General features: G+C 35.8%; 1 non-coding gene across 1 annotated transcript; it reads right to left on the bottom strand.

Moving 5' to 3' along the window:
• Window positions 1–1,982: 1,982 nt before the first annotated feature.
• LOC114372738 lies at window positions 1,983–2,089 on the bottom strand. The gene has a single exon (XR_003658305.1). It is a non-coding gene; the product is annotated as a small nucleolar RNA R71 (small nucleolar RNA).
• Between the last annotated feature and the right edge of the window lie 18,737 nt (window positions 2,090–20,826).

Genomic DNA, 20,826 nt, shown 5'->3' with positions numbered 1-20,826 from the left:
TCAAACATAATTACTGATATATATATATATATATATATATATATATATATATATATATATATATATATATCAGGGTGTTACAAGACTAATACATTTGCTGCCCAAGTTTCATGGTCTTACAGGTGAAGATTCTCATAAGCATCTTAAGGAGTTCCATATTGTTTGTTCCACCATGAAGCCTCCTGATGTCCAAGAAGATCATATCTTTTTAAAGGCTTTTCCTTATTGGCATACCCTAATTTCGTCTAGGTACCATTGTTTGACGGCATGCAACCTTTGGTTGACCGCTTCGAGGTACTTGGCACCCTTTGTTGCACAATACGTGAAGTTCCGAGACATGCCGAAAATCAAAAGGAAGCATTGTTACGCAATCCGTGAAAATCCGTAACATGCCGGAAATCAAAAGGAAGTGTTGTTACGCAATTCGTGAGTTTTCGTAGCATTCCGAAAGCTAAAAAAGACAATAATTACATGATCCGTAAGGTTCCGTAACCTTACAGAAAGAAAACAAGTGTCGTTACGAAATTCGTAAAGTTTCGTAACGTTACGGAAAAAGAATCACCAAAAAAAGCAAAGAGGGTGTATTTAGTAAAAAAAGGGGAGGTGCAAATAGCAATCAGGCCCACTTGGGCCTTCCAGATTCTTCCTCCAGAAGGCGGTTGCTTCTGGAGGAAGCAACCTGGCTCGCCTGGGCGAGCTGAGCTCGCCTGAGCGAGCTGGGTGGCAAGCTCCTCCCCTATTTTCCTATAAATAGAGGGAGGAGTGAAGAAGGAAAGGGTTCAACCTTCTTGGCATTTCGTAATCACTTAAAATTAGTGAGGAAAATTGTGTCCGTGAAGAAAATCGAAGCCGGGGTGCTTCCGTAACGTTTTCGTGGGTGATTTCGCGATGATTTTTAACCGTTCTTCGCCGTTCGTCGTTCGTTCTTCGTCGTTCTTCGGTTTTCAACCGGTAAGTTTCCGAAATCGAACTTTTCAATTCATTCTATGTACCCGTGGTGGTCCCCACTTGTTTTGCGTGTTTTTATTTTCATTTTGTTTACTTTCCGTACCCCTTTTTGACGTGCTTCAGTCATTTATTTAAGTCATTTTCTCGCCTAATCAAAAAATAAAATAAATTTCCACCGATCATTTGATTTGTAATATCCGTTAATTTCTGTTAAAATGAAATCTGACCGTTCGGTTGTGCTGTAACCACATTGGAAACCAAAAAGAGGTAAAATAATAATATAATAACCGAAAAATATCTTTTAGTAAAATAAAGAAAAAAAAATCAATCGGACGTTTCTCTTTGGGATTTCTCTTTCTTAATTGAATTGACTAATAACTAAACTGAAAGTAAGGCTAAAATCAACTCGCAAAGTCAAGCTCGTCCGCCAAAAATTACTAAAAAGGATTTTAAGGTTCGATACCTCAGTTTTTCTCACCAAGTAAAAATGGATCATTTTAAGGTCCAACGCCTTAAAAGGACCACCTTCCGAGTAAAAAGAATTGCTTGATTCATTCTTAAGAAAGAACTATGTAGGTCTGATTTCCTTTTCGATGGAGGGTATGTAGGAGCAAGAGCCCCCGGTTTTGTTGACCTCAAAAATAAAAAAGAAATAAAAGGTTTAAATACACAATTTCACACAATTCTAAAATTAAGGCTTTTGTCCTTTGGGACAAACGTGAGAGGTGCTAATACCTTCCTCAAACGTAAATACAACTCCTGAATCTAGAATATTCTTCATGACCGGTTTCCTTCGGTTTTTCCGACGTTTTCCACAAGTAAACATTGGTGGCGACTTCGCGCATTTTCCTCCTTCGGAAGATGCACCCGAGAGCCTCGCCTCGCTTGCCCGCAAAAGGGTAGGTTGCGACACTTATTCTCCGGAGGGAGTGGCAAAAGATTGGCTATACTACCTTGCTCCCAGGTCCATTTTCAGTTGGGATGACCTTAAGAGGGTGTTCTTGGAGAAATTCTTCCCTGCATCTAGGACCACTGCCATCAGAAAAGACATTTCAGGCATCAGGCAACTTAGTGGAGAGAGCTTGTATGAGTACTGGGAAAGATTCAAGAAATTGTGTGCAAGCTGTCCTCACCACCAGATTTCTGAGCAACTCCTTCTTCAATATTTCTATGAGGGACTTAGCAACATGGAGAGGAGTATGATTGATGCTGCCAGTGGTGGAGCTCTTGGTGATATGACCCCTGCTGAGGCTAGGAATTTGATTGAGAAGATGGCTTCCAACTCCCAACAATTCAATGCAAGAAATGATGCTATTGTCCTTAGAGGAGGCCATGAGGTGGCCACAAATTCATCTTCATCTACTGAAAATAAAAAGCTTGAGGGAAAACTTGATGCCTTGGTCAACCTAGTAACTCAGCTTGCCATGAATCATAAATTTGCACCTGTTGCAAGAGTCTGTGGTCTATGTTCTGCTTCAATCTACAATTTCGTTTTCTGCTGATTAATGGAAGGCTAAGTCTCCAGCGTTGTTTTCTCTTGAGGATCAAGCACAACTTTCTTTGAGGTTTTGTTATTACTATTGAATACTGATAAGTTTTTTCCTCTTCACCAATTACTCTGTATTTGTTTCCATTAATCCATGCATGCTTAGTGCTTGATTAATTGTCTCTGCGCTTAATTTAGGTTCATGCTTAATGATCAGTTTCGTTCATGATTAATTGGTGTATGTGTTGCTTAATCACATAATGAAAACCTTATGTTAATTTTCGCTTAGTAATTTAATTTAGGGTTGGATTAAGTGGTTGAACTAGTTAGGGATAAATCATCGTAACCTAGGATAAGAGACTTGCTTGTGAATCAAGGGGAAACAACATGTTTTAATTCTATTATTTTCTAATAAAAATTTGCTTGCTGTTTAAATTACAAAAACAAACAACCCCCCCCCAATTCGTTACTGTTTTATCACTATCTATTATGAACGTTGGTTGACCATTGCTCGTTGGGAGACGACCTAGGATCACTTCCTAGATACTGCATTTTTAATGTTTATTTGATTTGGGTATGACCTCGATCACCCACTCAAGAAGAAACCTAAATGTAACATAATAGGAAAGAATTCACCTAACCTATGAAATATATGAAAATGAAGCACTTCCTATGCTATTTCAACATCTCATCATGATCCTGTGACAAAGCTATGAAAATTCTAAGTGTAATAAGAAAAATCAGGGTCACATACAAGAGTCTTTAAAAATTTTGTTTTTATAAATCTCAAACAAAAATAATTGATTATTTAATAAGGATATATAAATGATTATTTTGTTCATGTCATCACCTGAGAATCATAAGAATAAAAAAAAAATATTTCTAACTTAATCGATTAACTATGCAAACTCACATTTTGCTTTAGGGTCAAATAATCGATTATCTTAGTGGATAATTGATTATCTGCGAACCTTAGTAAATTCTAAAAAATTAGATCATCTAAAGAGAATCTATTATTTTACTCTTGGCTTTTTTTATACATAAAGGTTGCAACATGCTAAGCCTTACAAAAGAATGAAAACATCCCAACAATGTTGGCACTCCTCCAACTATCATTCATTAGCAACACATCACTTTTTATTAAAAAAAATAAGAAAAACAAACAAATTCACAAATAAAAACATGGGGGGACATCATACCAAAACCCATATGAAAAATATCAACTAAAGCAAAAAGATGGCAATCCATAATGAATGTGAAAGAAAGAATAGAAAATAAACTATGAAAGGGAGTCCCTGATGTGCCATTATTTTCTCCTATTTCTTAAACCTTTGTGCACCATTTTAATTACTGATTAGTCTTAATTGTCAAATTAATTAGACAGTTTTATTATTTGAGCTCATTCAGCTAATTTGATGTTTTTAATCTAATTTCAGGAATTAATGAAGCATTGAGCTTAATCCGGATTTTGCTTTTGGACTTAAAGAGGGAAAATAAAGCAACGTTTACCTTAGTTAATTTCTAATTAGGAGATTGCAATTTTATTTTTATGATGTTCATTGTTTATTTCATTTTGGGCAAGAATAATGTAATAGGGCCTAGTGACTCTGAGTGATCCTTATAAATAGCAACCTTGGGATTCGTGTAAGGGGGATTTTCGATTATTCAGAGCATAGGGTTTTAGGGTTTTACATTTTTAGCTTTGGATTACTGTTCACGTTAAGGCATTTTCCAATTTTCTGCTTCTTATTGCAATTTCGTTTCTTGTTCCTTCTTCTGCTTTCATTTATGTTTTATGCCTTTAGTTTCATTTACGTTTTTGCTTCTAGTTTCATTTACGTTTTCTGCTTTTGTTGAAATTATGGAAGGCTAAATTTCTGATGTTGTTTCCTTCTGAGGACGAAGCTTAACTCTCTTCGAGGTTCTGTTTATAATGTAGCTTCTTGGCAGTTTTCCCTTCACCAATTAACCCACATTCGTTAATGTTAATCTATGCACGCTTCGTGTTTGATTAATTGCCTCTGAGCTTAACTTACGTTCATGCTTAATGAACGAAGGGTTAATTGGTATATGTGTTGCCTAATCACGTATTGACAACCCTAAGTTGAATTTCACTTAGTCAATTAACATAGAATTGGATTAAGTGGTTAACTATTAGGGACAAATTCTTCATAACCTAGGACAAGAGAATGGCTTCTGAATCAGAGGAAACAACACGTTTTTAATACTATTAATTTCGTATTCCAGTTCGCTTGTTCTTTAATTCACAAAACAAACCGCCCCCCAATCGTTACTGTTACTGTTATAACGAAGCATATTATGAACATTTGGTTAGTCATTGCTCGTTGGGAAATGACCTAGGATCACTTCCTAGTTACTGCATTTTAATGTTTATTTGATTCGGGTACGGCCTCGATCAGTCCCACTAGATAAAATCTCTTCTTTGTTGAACTTCATGATTAGCTAATTTGTCGGTGCATTGATTCCCTTTCTTAAAGATATGAGTAGCTTGAAAATGCATTTGAGAGCTTATGCTAATACAACTTTTCAATTTGCTTTTATACTCCTAAGGAATAATGTTGACATTGCCAAAAGCCTTTGGAAGTAACTTGGAGTCACACTCCAACCAAAATCACAACCAACCTTTTTTAAAATATATCTCAATAGCCTCCATAACAACAAGCAATTCAGCATGAAGGGTTGTTTTGACATCAGTGTAAACCGCAAAACTACCCTTAAAACCACCAGAACTATCTCTAAAAATACCATTGCTATCTACATGGCCTGGATGACCTCTTGATGTCCCATTTGTGTTACATTTAATAACACCAAAGTTGGAGAGAACTAATTTACTTGTCTAATGACCACAACCTTAGGAGCCCTAGATTTAGATAAAAAAAACTTGTCAATGAAACAACTAAAATCACCGTAGAAACAACTTGACGAAATTTAATGAACACATTATGAAATCGCACACTATTCCTACACCACGTAGTGACCCAAAAAAACTTGAATCAAAACGAAGACAAGGACATCCTTTTACTTGACTACTACCAGAACTTCCCAATGAAATCAATACCAAAAGGCAAGAGGTTTTGTCTGAAGTGACAAAAATACCATGAAGGGGGGTTGAATAAGTGGTTTTGAAAAAAAATTATGTTCCTTTGAAAATCTAAAAGATTTATGGTTATTATTCGAAAAGAACAACTACAACTTAAAAAATTGTTCTCATCTCATTATAGAAATTCAAGTTGCTTAGAATGAAAATGCAACAATTATGAAAAAATAGTTCTTTTAGAGATAAACATTTTTATTTCAAAGATGGGTATTTTAATAAGAACCTTTTGATCAAAACTAGATTGTTCATGTTGTAGTTTATGCTGTAGAATAACAAATTTAGTGCTCTTAATTAAAACCATATTTCAGATATATGCAAAGCAGAATGAAAGAGATAGAGATGAAGAGTGCACAAATATTTTTATATTGGTTCACCCTAACCTTGGGTTACGTCCAATTCCATCCTTGAAGATGAGATTTACACTAACACAACTAGTTCACAACCATTGGATTTCACAACCTTGTTAGTTCCCCACTAGACATAAAACCTAGCATTTGCTAGACCAACTACACCATTGGATTTCACTCTTACTAGATACTTTTGGGTTTTATAGAAAATGGGTTTGATTCTATTGCATAGAGAAAAAAAATTATCCTCACAACATGGATTCCACTCAAGAATATGGTTTCACACTTCTAACTAAGACTATGACAAGTTATTGGGCATAATAGAAAAGTAGGTCACTCTTGCATAGAAGGTTGGTGCTAAAACACAAATTTCTCACAAAGATTTTGTTCAAGATGTGGTTGAAATGGAGTGCTTCAACTTGGTTCTTCATATCTTTCAAAATTTCCTTAAAAAGCTCCCAAGCACACCATTAGAGTGGGCTCCACACAATTGGCACACTTTTAGAGCAAGTAGGTGTCTTTCCAGTACTCATGATGTAACAACTGTCAAAACCATTATGAGGAACCATTTTGAGGAGCATTTTGAAAAACCTTCATAATAGTCATTCTGATGTTTGTTGAAACTAGGTTCATGATGTATTGAATATACTTGATGAAGTTCAAATTGGTATTTCATTCTGATGTAGTGTGACTTCATCTCTTCTTAACACTTCTTCATAGATTCATGCATTATGAAGTTTAGACAAATTCAGAGAGACTTTTTTGTAAAAGCTAGTTGCTGGTGTGTTAGTGTTATTGTCCATGGTTTAGACTGAGTTACTTTCTTCAGTCCTTCAATCTAATGCTTCTCATTAGTGTTTTCATGGACAACTTTGTCTTTCAACAATTATGCATCTTTTGATACATGCAATTCTTCCTTTTTGAGGTTCCCACAATGATTGTGGCAAAGTGAAGAATTGTTTAGATAACAGTCTTGTTATTTTGTCTAAGTGGTGCATTATGAGTCTTTCTAACTATTTTAATGTTATGAGACTCTGAGTCTTGATCTTCATCATTCTGATGATGACTCTGCATGGCTTCATTCTGAACTATGATGCTCTACATGTAGTCTTTAATGAATCTTCTATATAAGGCCTTGTTGCTCAATATTTTGCTAAAGACTAAGTACTCAAAGGGAAGCATGCTCATCATTCCGAGGAGCTTCAAGAATTATTCTGAGTTCTTAACTCTGACAAAAATTCTTTGAACCTTTCTAAGCATCATTCTGAGCTCATCAGAATAAGAGAACGTCTCTACTTCTAAAAGTAATAATCACTGAAACACTTAACCAAATTGCTAGCCATCACTTGCTTCCATCACCCTTTCAATTTGCATTGCTAATGGTTTGTCATAATTAAAATCAGGGATGTGGATTCAACATTGTCAAGACTAATGTTGACAATATTTTTGAAGCCTCATCGAAAGATTGTTAACAAAGCTACATCGAAGAAACAAATGATAGGAAGTTTCTTCTACTGAACCACACAAACTAGACATCGAAACCACAACATAACCATGGGTCCAAAGGATTTCATCCATGGGCATCCTGTTGTGAATCATACACCAAAGAATAAACCCACGAGATGGAGGAATAGACCTTGACCAAACTAGCTTAGTCCAAATAAACTTATGACCAAGCTCAAAGACAAACTTGCACACAACCTTAAGCATTAAAATACCATCCATTTTAGAATGCCAAATGGGTTGATCCTTCTAAGCACAATTAAGATCCAAGATTTTTATCTTAGACAACACAACACTCAAATGGGGAAGTCGTTTCAAAACTTCAAGAGGCACATTCAACTACTTGTTTTGAACATAATGTTGTGGTGTTTATTATTTATTTTCAAGATCTCCATATATAGGAAAGTGTTCCTAGTCTAAGTTGTAGTTATTGAATCCATGTCCTTGGTTTTAATTATGACAAACCATTAGCAATGCGAATTGAAAGGATGATGGGTTTAAGTGTTGGCTAACATTCAGCTTAAGTGTTTTAGTGTTTATCCCTTAAGAAACATATATGTTATTTCATTCTGAGGTACTTTGAATGATTCTCATAAAGGTTCAGAGAACAACTACAATGTTGAGAACTCAGAAGAATTCTTGAAGCCCATCAGAATGATGAAGTTTGCATTCCTTTGAGTACTTAGTCCTTGACAAGATACTGAATAACAAGGTCTTACATAAAAGGTTCATCAAAGCCTACATGAAGAACATCTTGTTTCAAAATGAAACTATCCAGAGTTTACCTTAGAATGATGCAGACCTTGACTCTAATTTTCTGAACATCAGAATGATTCAGGAAGACTCAAAATGAATCACTTTAACAATATCAAAAGACTAAAGTCTAACAGTTTTTCACTTTCCATATGTTGCCACAATCACTGAAGGCACATCAGAAAGTAAGAACTAACTGCACAAGAAGATGCAAGATTGCTGATTGATGAAACTGTCCATGAGAAACACTAATGATAAGCATCAGAACAAAGGACTGAATAACACTACTCAGTCTGACCTTGGATAGACCACTAACACACCAACAACACAATTTTGAATAAGTCTTTCTGAAGTAAATCAACTTCAAAATGCTTAAAGTTATGAAGACATGTTAAGGATGACGAAGTTGTATTACTCCAGCATGGAATATGTATCTAAACTTCATCAAAGGAATTTGATGGAGCATTTGTAGTTTAATATTTTTATATTCTTTTTAGCTCAATTGAAATTTATCTGACCTTTATTTTTCTCACCTTAAATCAGTTTTGGTCTAACGCAAATGATTGAACTTAATTGAGAATTGTAGCTAAATTTCAGATTTTCTGCTTACTTGACCTATCTTCCTTGTGCAGGGCCTAGAGGACACTAAAAAACAACAAATGGAAAGTGTGAGTATTCCCTAGAAAGCTGAGGAAAAGATCTTCAATTTTGTTAGAAAGAAGCTTTGGCCAATTCCGCCATTTTGAGGGTCAAATTGAGCTTAGAAGTTAGAGCCTCTGCACTTGAATAATTGTGATGCCATCCTACCCCCCAAGGGTATTGGATAGAAGACTACAAGAGGATTGGGCTAGAGCTACTAAAGAATGCCCTAGGGTTCTCATGAACCTTAGGGTAGATTTTTGAGCCCATGGGTCAAGGTTGGATCCACTCTTTTTTGTAAATATTAGAATAGGTTTTTCCTTCTTTTGGGCCTTGTATTTTGGCCATTCTAGTAGTATAGGATTTTAGCCTTGTATTTCAGGGCATTTTGAGTAGTCTTTGTAGTAGGGACTTTTTTTTTTTTGTATTTTCATGTATTTTGTCAAGGAGGTGAGCTTAGTTTTTAGATGGGTGTGTGTAGCTAAGCTTTAGCTTCTCAAGGAAGCTTCTCAAGGAGGTGAGCTTAGTTTTTAGATGGGTGATGCAATCCTACCCCGCAAGGGTATTGGATAGAAGACTCCAAGTAGATTGGGCCAGAGATGCAAGACAAGACCCTAGGGTTCTTATGAGTCTTAGGGTAGATTTTGGGCCTATGGGCTAAGTACGAGCCCACTTATCTTTGTAAATATTAGATTAAGGTTTCATTATTTTTGGGCCTTGTATTTAGGGCTCCATAATGTAGGTAGGGTACCTTAGAAATATAGGATTTTTCAGCCCTTGTATTTTAGGGCACCTAGACTAGTTTTTGTATTAGGGGTAGTTTTGTAATTTCACATGCACTAAGTGAATATTTGATGTGTCTGGTTGGAAATAAATTTAATTGAATTGGTAGAAGCCCAATCCAATTAAATTTTAGAGGGGGAGGTGAGCATTTGCTTACTACACCCCATTGCCACATCATATAGTCACACTTTGTGCATGTCCTTCATGCTTTACATGCCTCATGACACCTAAGCACACTTAGTGGAGAATCTTGGAATTGATCTTGGATTAGAGGGCTGAACCATAACTAAAATTCACTAATCATAATTAGTGAAATTTTGGCTCCACAAATTCAATTTCAAATTCAAGTGAAATTTGAATTGAAATTCAAATTTCCCTCCAATTTTTGTGACCCTTAGGCTATAAATAGAGGTCATGTGTGTGCATTTTTTTCAACTTTGATCATTTGAATATTAAACTTCAAATTTCGAAGCTCATTTAGAGCACAAAATTTCGTGCTCTTCTCTTCCTCTCCCTTCATTCATCTCCTTCTTCCTCCAAGCTCTTATCCATGGCCTCCTATGGTAGTGAGCTTCTTCTAGACTCATCTTCTCCTTGAAGTGGCGTCTCCTCTCTCTCTTCCTTTCTTCATTCCGCTGCCATTCATCTTCCAAGAAGCAAAGGAATCCATTGATGAAGAAGATCCTAGGCCTACAAGCTCCAATGTAGCTTACATCATGTGGTATCAAGAGCATCTTCATCTAGGTGATGTTCTTTTGCTTCCTCTATCTTTTTGTTCGGTGAATTCTCTTTAATTCCTTGTTCTTCATCTTATTCTCCTTGTATATCCTCCATTGTCTTGTGGTTTGGTTCTGCTTAGAGTAGATTCAAAAAAATAAACCGATTAAATCTTAAATCTACACTTGTTCTTGCATTTCTATGGTTCAAATTTTGTAGATCTACTCTTGAATCATGTTTTTTGTGTTGATTTTAGGTTCTATCATTTTTCATTCATAATATTCTTGTGATGAACCTTTAGATCTAAATTTTCTTTCAAAATATTGATTAGAAAAAAAACACAAAAGTCTAAGTGTAAATCACTTAATCCATGTTGTCTTAGAGTCATGTTTAGTCATAGTAATTGTCACATTACGTTCTATGTTTGTGTTGAATTTTTATTTTGTTTATTGAATTCTAGATACATTTGTTCATGTATTCTTATCATTCTTAGCCTATATTTTGAATTTTGAGTCTAATTCATGCATGTTATTTAGTTCATAACATGTTCTAAATCAATTCCTAGAAGTAGTCTTGTTGTTGAACTCTTTTTTTGTTTTCTAAGATTCCTACATGATGCCTATGATGAAGTTGAGTTGTGGTGCTGAGTTGTGGCTGGATTTGTGAATCAAATAAGTCTTAAGCTCTCTTGAATTGTGTTATTCAAGATAATTGAGCATAAGCAAACACAAATTGTAAGTATCCAAGCCTTAAGCAACATAAACACTACTCTTGATTTCTAGGTTGAAATCGCTGGTTCTGACAGCTTGAACATACAAAATTGTATAAATTACTGGGAATTGGTCACTATGGTTTTTGAGCTGAAACTTTTACTGAATTTTCTAGACATCTGGACCGAAATTATAAAAAAAGAACCAAGCGATTTTAATTAAAGGAAAAAATAAGAAAAATCATACAAGTTGGAAGAAAAATCAGTGTCCAGAAAAGAAGAAAAAAGTGAAAGGGAAGTGTGCTTGTTGTTTTGGCTCAAAATTTGTTCTATAATTGGTTCCTATTTTATACCAATCCTAGTTCTGAAATTTCAATTGAAAATTATTGTGAAAACAAGTGCCAAAACTAGAGGTTTTGTTGAGTCTTTTTTTATAGTTTTTACTCTACTCTAGAGCCATTCTAGGTTTCTCTTTGAGTCCTAGCTTGCTTTTTTGTGCTTTTCATTGCTTTAATTGTTGAATAATCCTTGGAAATTTGTCTTGTTAAAACTCTTTTGGTTTAGATTTGATTTCATTTTTTTTAGTCTATGGTTATTGCTTGTCTCTTTGTTTTCTTGCTTGTGAGTTGCCATATAGGGAATTGGAATGGAGGATTGGTGCCATATCTTGAAGAATTTGAGTCAAGAATCAAGAGGCCAACCACCTTAAGAGCTATTGGACTAAGAAGCACTCCAAATTGAGTGAAACACTAAAGAGAGAATAGCCACCACAATTGAGGACTTTTTTCTTTGTAATTTTGTAATTGGCAATTTGCTTTGCTTTCAAATTTTGTAACAAAAAGGCCTTTCATTGGAAGTAAGTTGGGAGCCTCCGCTAGGTCACCCTACTTCCTTTTGTGTGTAATAATTTTAGGCAATTTTCCCTTAGGATACTGAGTGTTTTTTTGGGAACCTTAAATGAGGTCATCCAAACACTCTTAGGATCCGCCTAGTTTGCATTTCTTGCACTTTAATTTCTTGCTTACTTTCATAGCTTATTTCCTTTACCCTCCATTGTCAAACCGCCTAGATAGCTTGCCTTTTACCAATTAGTTTTTACCTTATCTTTCACACCTCTTTTAGTGTTTATTTTGGCTAGTTTCAACCATAGTTTCTTTTACCTTTTTTTCAAACCCCCAACAAGAAAGAACCATAACTTAGGAACCAACATGAGTCTTCATTCTTCATCTAGTGTTAATGGTGAGGGTTCTACTCCTAAGGATCCCTTGTATAAGATATTAGATGAGTTGAGATCCCTTAAGTTGTGGAAAGAAAAACAAGAGAGAAAAGAAAAAGGTAAAAAAAGAGTGGAAGAAATAAGTCAAGATGAAAGAGAGAAAATAAGAGAGGAAGAAAGAAGAAAAATAATGAAAGAAATGAAAAGAGAAAAACATGCCTCCTATAGTAGTCATGACTCTTGCAAGAGTTTAAGTGAAGAACTTAGTGACTATTATAGAGGGCGTCATAGTTCACATACTAAACATCACTCCCAAAGAAGAGAAAAGGATAGAAGGCCTTAAGAGGTTAACATTAGCCTCCCATATTTCCATGGAAAAGATAATGTTGAGGCTTACTTAGATTGGGAAATGAAAGTTGAACAACTCTTTGCTTGCCATCATATTAGCGAAGAGAGAAAAGTTCCATTGGCTACCCTTAGCTTTCAAGGGTATGCCCTCTATTGGTGGACTTCCCTTGTTAGGGAATGAAGAATTCATGGGGATCCTCCAGTAGAGTATTGGAATGATCTTAAGAGTGCCCTTAGGAAGAAACACATTCCCTCCTACTATGAAAGAGAGCTTATGGACAAGCTCCAAGGGCTTAGACAAGGGAGTATGAGTGTTGAAGAATATAGACAACAAATGGAACTACTCCTTTTAAGAGTTGGACTTAGGGAGGACGAAAGAACAAGCATAGCTAGGTTCCTTACTGGGCTTAATATGGAAGTGAGGGACAAGGTTGAACTCCTTCCATATAGGGACCTAGATGAGCTAGTCCAACTTTGTATAAGAGTGGAGCAAAAACTTAAAAGAAAGTTTACTTTAAAATCTTATGGCTCTCATTCTTATCCAAAGAAAGACCAAGGTCTAGGCATCTTAGGGGAAGCACCTTCTAAGCCCAATGATGATAAGGGGAAGAAAATAGAAAAGCAACCCCCTAAGGCTAGTATGCAAGAAAAGACTAGCTCTATAAAGTGCTTTAAATGTCTTGGAAGAGGACACATCACATCTCAATACCCCACCAAGAAAACCATGATTATGAGGAGCCAAGACATTTATAGTAGCCAATATGAGGCTACTACTTCACCTTCCTCTAGTGAAAGTGAAGAAGCAAAAAGGGAAGAATCTAGTGAAGAAATATACCCCCAAGAAGAAGGAAAACCTTTAATGGTTAAGGAGAAGTGTAAAGAGGTAAGTGTCTCCTCCAAGAGGTTAGCTAAGAAGGAAAGACATTTTGAAATAGAGACAAATATTAAAGAAATTTCCCTTCTTAGACAACCTCCACATTTTCTCCTTTATAAAAAGACACTTGTTAGCATTGCCACACCTCTTGGGCTTGAGTTTATTCCTCTAGTAAAGGAGTTGTTGGATGAGGGTTTGGTTTGCAAGAGCTTAAATCCTTGTGCTTTGTTGGTGCCCAAAATAGGTATTATTAGGCACCAAATCCCTAAAATAGGTGATTTGATGAATGTTTTGAGTGGTTCAACCCTCTTTTGTGAAATCACTCGTCCACCCAACAACTTCATGATTTGTGTACATAGAGACTCATTAGGTAGGTTTGTTCTTATTTTTAGTTTCAATACAAGTGAAATTTGAATTGAAATTGTGGAGCCAAACTTTGGAGCCAAAATTTCACTAATTATGATTAGTGAATTTTAGTTATGGTTCAGCCCACTAATCCAAGATCAATTCCAAGATTCTCCACTAAGTGTGCTTAGGTGTCATGAGGCATGTAAAGCATGAAGGACATGCACAAAGTGTGACTATATGATGTGGCAATGAGGTGTAGTAAGCAAATGCTCACCTCCCCCTCTAAAATTTAATTGGATTGGGCTTCTACCAATTCAATTAAATTTATTTCCAACCAGACACATCAAATATTCACTCAGTGCATGTGAAATTACAAAACTACCCCTAATACAAAAACTAGTCTAGGTGCCCTAAAATACAAGGGCTGAAAAATCCTATATTTCTAAGGTACCCTACCTACATTATGGAGCCCTAAATACAAGGCCCAAAAATAATGAAACCTTAATCTAATATTTACAAAGATAAGTGGGCTCGTACTTAGCCCATGGGCCCAAAATCTACCCTAAGACTCATAAGAACCCTAGGGCCTTGTCTTGCATCTCTGGCCCAATCTACTTGGAGTCTTCTATCCAATACCCTTGCGGGGTAGGATTGCATCAATGGGTGTGTGTAGCTAAGCTCTAGCTTCTTAAGGAGTTTTTCTCAAAGAAGCTTCTCATGGAAGTTTTCTTAAGAAAGCTTCTGAAGGAAGCTACCTAGTCTATAAATAGAAGCATGTGTAACACTTGTTGTAACTTTGATGAATGAGAGTCTTGTGAGACACAACTCAAAGTTCAACTTCTCTCCCTTTTTTTTCTTCCTTCAATTTCGTGCTCCCCCCTCTCTCTTTCTCTCCCTCTTTCTTTTCCTCCATTGAAGCATCCTCTCCAAGCTTCTTATCCAAGGCTAATCTTGGTGGTGAAGCTCCTTCTTCCATGGCTTATTCCCTAGTGGATGGCGCCTCCTCTCACCTCTTCTCCTTTGTCTTCCGCTGCATATCCATGGTGGAAAACCACCATTAAAGGACCTCATTGAAGCTCAAAGATCCAGCCTCCATAGAAGCTCCACAAGCAAGCTTCCATCAAGTGGTAATCAGAACACAAGAGCTTCAAGTTGGTGCTCCTTAAACCTCCATTAATTTTTGGCTTTACCTTCTCTTCCATTGTTGTTTCTTCATTTTTTCTCCATGTATCTCCTCACATGTCTTGTGCTAAATGTTGTTAACATGATTCTTTAGAATTTCTACCGATTAAACTTGCTATAGAAGCTAGATTTGATTTTCTATGGTTCAAATTTCTTGTTCTTGTTCTTGAACCATGAATTGTGTTTAGGTTCGTTTGAGTTTTGTCTTGTTATTTTTTGTGGCTGAAACCTAAACCATAAAATTCTTACAAAAATATTAAAGTAGAAGAAAACCTCAAAAATCTAGAGTGACTTGTTCACCTATTGCAGTTTTGTCATAGAAGTCATGTCTAGTCATGAAACTTGTCACATAAGATTTCTTATGTTGTGCTGAATTTTATTTTCTTGTTTCTTTGTCTAACTCATTTGTTCATGATTGTATGAAATTATTTTATCCTATTATTTGATTTGAGTCAAATCTTTCATGTTAATTAGTCCTTAACATCTTCATGCAAAATTCTTAGAGAGTCTTTGATTGTGAACCTTTTCTTGAACTTTTAGGTTTCCTTATGATTGTGTCTATTGTGAATTTGAGTTTTGGTGATTGAATTGCTGGCTGAAATGTTGATCCTAAGTGAATATTGAACTTCTAAAACTGTGGTAAACAATCCTAGTGAGTTCAACATACATAGGAAGGTTGAAAGTAAGCCCAAAGCAATCAATAAAACATGCTTAAGAAAAAATCGCTGGTGCTGGCAGCTTGGACATACAAAGTTGTAAAAATTACTGAGAATTGGTTACTTCGAATTTTGAGATGAAATTTTTACTGAATTTTCTAGACATCTGGAAAAAAGTTAGAAAAAAAGAAAAAAGGGATTTGGATAAGAGGAAAAAAATACGAAAATCACACAAGTTTGCAGGAAAATCAGTATCCAGAAAAAAAAAAAGGTGAAAGGGAAGTGTGCTTGTTGTTTTGGCTCAAAATTTATTCTATAATTGGTGCCTATGTTATACCAATCTTAGTTCTGAAATTTCAATTGAAAATTACTGTGAAAACAAGTGCCAAAGCTAGAGGTTTTTGGAGTCTTTTTTTTTCCAGTTTTTTTACTCTACTCTGGAGCCATTCTAAGTTTCTCTGAGTCCTAGCTTGCTTCTATGTCCTTTTCATTGCTTTAATTGTTGAATAATTCTTGAAAAATTGTCTTGTTAAAACTCCATTGGTTTATATTTCATTTCATTTCTTTTGGTCTTTGGTTATTGCTTGTCTCTTTGTTTCCTTGTTTGTGGGTTGCCATATAGGAAATTGGAATGAGGATTGGTGCCATCCCTTGAAGAATTTGAGTCAAGAAGCAAGGGGCCAACCACCTTAAGAGCTATTGGACTAAGAAGCACTCCAAATTGAGTGAATCACCAAAGAGAGAACAACCACCAAAATTAAGGATCGTTCTGTAATTTTGTAATTTGCAATTTAATTACCTTCATTGCTTTCAAGTTTTGTAACAAAAAGGCCTTTCATTGGAAGTGTGTTGGGAGCCTCCAATAGGTTACCAAACTTCCATTTGTGTGTAATAATTTTAGGCAATTTTTCCTTAGGATAGTGAGTGTTTTGTTGGGAACCTTGAATGTGGTCATTCAAACACCCTTAGGATTCACCTAGTTTACTTTTCTTGCTTACTTTCATAGCTTATTTCCTTTACCTTCCATTGTCAAACCGCCTAGATAGCTTTCCTTATACCAATTAGTTTTCTTACCTTATCTTTCACACCTCTTTTAGTGTTTATTTTGGCTAGTTTCAACCATAGTTTCTTTTACATTTTGTTTTCAAACCTCCAACAAGAAAGAACCACAACTTAGGAACCAACATGAGTCATCATTCATCTAGTGTTAATGGCGAGGGTACTAGTCATAAAGACCCTTTATCTAGAATCTTAGATGAGTTGAGTTCCCTCAAGTTATGGAAAGAAAAACAAGAGAGAAAAGAAAAAGGAAAAAAGAGAGTGGAAGAAATAAGTCAAGATGAAAGAAAGAAAATAAGAGAGGAAGAAAGAAGAAAAATAATGAAAGAAATGAAAAGAGAAAAACATGCCTCCTATAGTAGTTATAACTCTTGCAAGAGCCTAAGTGAAGAACTTCGTGACTATTATGAAGGAAGGCATATGTCACATCTTAGACCTCACTCCCATAGAAGAGAAAAGGAAAGAAAGCCTCCAGAGGCTAACATTAACCTCTCATACTTCCATGGGAAGGACAATGTAGAGGCTAACTTAGATTGGGAAATAAGGGTAGAGCAACAACTTAAAAAGAAGTCTACTTCATAATCTTATGGCTCTCACTCTTATCCAATGAAAGACCAAGGTCAAGGCATCTTAGGGGTGACACCTTCTAAGCCCAAAGATGATAAGGGGAATACAATAGAAAAGCAAGCCCCTAAGGCTAGTATGCAAGAGAAAACTAGTTCTATGAAGTTGTTTAAATGTCTTGGAAGAGGACACATTACTTCTCAATGCCCCACCACCAAAACCATGATTATGAGGGGCCAAGACATTTATAGTAGCCAAGATGAGGCTACTACTTCACCTTCCTCTTCTGAAAGTGAAGAAGCAAAAGGGGAAGAATCTAGTGAAGAAATCTACCCCCAAGAAGAAGGACAACCATTAGTGGTTAAAGAGAAGTGTAAGGAGGTAAGTGTCTCCTCCAAGAGTTTAGCTAAGAAGGAAACTCATTTTACAATAAAGACAAACATTAAAGAATCTTTCCCTCTTAGACAACCTCCACATTTTCTCTTTTGTAAAAAGACACTTGCAAGCATTGCCACACCTCTTGGGCTTGAGTTTATTCCTTAAGTAAAGAAGTTGTTTGATGAGGGTTTGGTTCACAAGAGCTTAAATCCTTATGCTTTGTTGGTTCCCAAAATAGGTATTATTAGGCGCCAAGTCCCTAAAATATGTGGTATGATGAATGTTTTGAACCCTCTTTTGTAAAATCACTCGTACACCTAACATCTTCATGGTGTGTGTACATAGGGACTCATTAGGTAGGTTTGTTCTTATTTTTTGTTTTAATACAAACTTAGGTACTCATATGGGAAACCTTAGGTTTGTCATACTTTTTGGTAGGAATAATCAACATGAAAATACAGAAAAATGTATGTTTTATTGCATTACTTTTCTTAATTTTTCATATAGTGATCAAGGGGTTCCCATGAACCCTAAGAGAATGAATGTCATTCCTGAGTGGCCCACTCCACCATGTATAAGAAAAATTTGGGGCTTCCATGACTTAAAAAACTTTTACAAAAGGTTTGTCCCATATATTTCTATACTTGTAGCACCGCTCATTGAGTTGGTGAGGAACCATGTTCCTTCATGGGAAGACGCCTAGGAAATGGGTTTTCAGACCTTACCTTACTTCAACATACCAAACACCACTAATACATATGTTTTTGTTCTTTTTACAGGTGTTGAGGGAAGGAGCCCAAAGTATGAAGAACCTCAAGATTTGAGGTAAAATCCTTTCCAAGGTGGAGGGAATGATGCAATCCTACCCCACAAGGGCATTGGATAGAAGACTCCAAGTAGATTGGGTCAGAGATCCATGGGAAGGCCCTAGGGTTCTTATGAGCCTTAGGGTAGATTTCGAGCCCATGGGCTAAGTATGAGCCCGCTTATCTTTGTAAATATTATAATAGGTTTTTCCTTCGTTTGGCCATTCTAGTAATATAGGGTTTTAGCCTTGTATTTCGAGGCATTTTGAGTAGTCTTTGTATTAGGGAATTTTTTGTATTTTCATGTATTTTTTCATGGGGGTGAGCTTAGCTATTATAGGGGGTGTGTAGCTAAGCTCTAGCTTCTCGTCTCAAGGAGGTGAGCTTAGCTATTAGAGAGGTGTGTGTAGCTAAGCTCTAGCTTCTTTAGGAATCTTCTTAAGGAAGCTTCTCAAGGAGGTGAGCTTAGTTATGAGAGGGGTGTGTGTAGCTAAGCTCTAGCTTCTCAAGGAAGTTTTCTCAAAGAAGCTTCTCAAGGAAGTTTTCTCAAGAAAGCTTCTCAAGGAAGCTACCTAGTCTATAAATAGAAGCATGTGTAACACTTGTTGTAACTTTGATGAATGAGAGTCTTGTGAGACACAACTCAAAGTTCAACTTCTCTCCCTTTTTTTTCTTCCTTCAATTTCGTGCTCCCCCCTCTCTCTTTCTCTCCCTCTTTCTTTTTCTCCATTGAAGCATCCTCTCCAAGCTTCTTATCCAAGGCTCATCTTGGTGGTGAAGCTCCTTCTTCCAGGCTTATTCCCTAGTGGATGGCGCCTCCTCTCACCTCTTCTCCTTTGTCTTTTGCTGCATCTCCATGGTGGAAAACGACCATTAAAGGACCTCATTGAAGCTCAAAGATCCAACCTCCATAGAAGCTACACAAGCAAGCTTCCATCAAATTGGGCTACAAGTTTGGGCTTTGTTTTGTGTAATTAGTTTAATTAGGTAGGTTAGATGGGCCTAATCAAGGTCCATCCATTCCTTTTGAGTAGTCACTCTATATATTAGTTTTATTTAGTTATTTAGTTACTTAATTTTGTAAAAAATAGAATTAGTTACTTATTGTGCAAAATTTCTCTTTTCTCCCTTTTTCTGTCAACTGTTCTCCATTCTTCCTCCTCTTTCCACTTCTGTTCTACCATTTTCTTGCACAAAGGTTCATGGCTTTTGAAATGGTGATTATTATGGAGGACTAAACAATTAATCAATCCAAGGATCCACTCCAAGCAAAGGTGAATTTGAGTTCTGGTTTAGTATTTTTAATCTTTGTGAATGTTCATCTTTCTCTTCAATCCTATTTTTTATTTTTATTTTTATGAGTATGATTATGTTTAGGATTGAAAATGGATTAGATTATGGATTCATTTCCTAATTGTGAAATTTAATCACAGATTGTTTGGATGATTTTCCATCCTAATTTGCGATATCAAATAATTTAGAGATTGATTGGATTGAACTTTCTCTAATGCATTTGACTGAACTTTCACATAGAACATCATTCATAATAACTATGACCATTTGATTTGCATTGGTTTGGTGAATTTGATTAATGTTATCAAACTTGATTTGTGTTCTATTTTTGTTTCATTCTGTTTCTTCAACTCTATTTTTGTATTTTCGCATTCTTTTACAATCGCCTACAATTTATTTGATGAAATTCCCCCTTTCTATTATAAGTGAATGAATTTATGAACCATATTGAATCATATTGCTAACTTCGATCTAGGTTAATTTTTTACTGCAGATTCCTAGTTTTATTTGTTTTTGGAACGATTCAACATTCGTTATCAAAACTGGCGTCATTGTTGGGGATATGATTCATTATGTGCCAACCTTGATTCACTCATAACTGACAATAGCAGAGTAGTATAGCTTTTCATCTTTCTATTGGAAAAAGAAAAATTAATATACATTTCTGCATGTTGTGCATGTTCTGTTCTGCATGTTATGCATAAGGTTCTAATCATATTGTGCACTTTGCATTCAATAACTATTTGGCATATTACATTGGTCTTGTTAGTATTGTTATATAGAATCGGTGTAGCAGCATAATAGAGTAGTAGTAGAGTGTAAAATAGAGGAGTAGTGTAGTGAAAATAGAGTAGTAGTGTAGAGAGTAGTGTGTGCATTGTGTAGTGTATTTGGTGTCACAAAAGTGAACTATCCTGTGGAGTTTGTTTGTGTAACTTGGTGTCCAAAGTTTATCCCTTATTCTAAGAAAAAATCACCCCTTTGGGTTAAAGTTGCCAAATTCTACCTCTAACTATGAGCTTTACCGATAGGGGCAATTTGGTCATTTCATAGGAAACTATCTCAGAATAGGCTGAAACTTTGTCATAATGTCGAAAAA

The sequence above is a fragment of the Glycine soja genome, chromosome 10, assembly GCF_004193775.1.
Source record: "Glycine soja cultivar W05 chromosome 10, ASM419377v2, whole genome shotgun sequence".
Lineage (NCBI taxonomy): Eukaryota > Viridiplantae > Streptophyta > Magnoliopsida > Fabales > Fabaceae > Glycine > Glycine soja.
The sequence above is the reverse complement of the archived record's forward strand: the minus strand, read 5'-3'. Positions and strand labels throughout refer to the sequence as shown.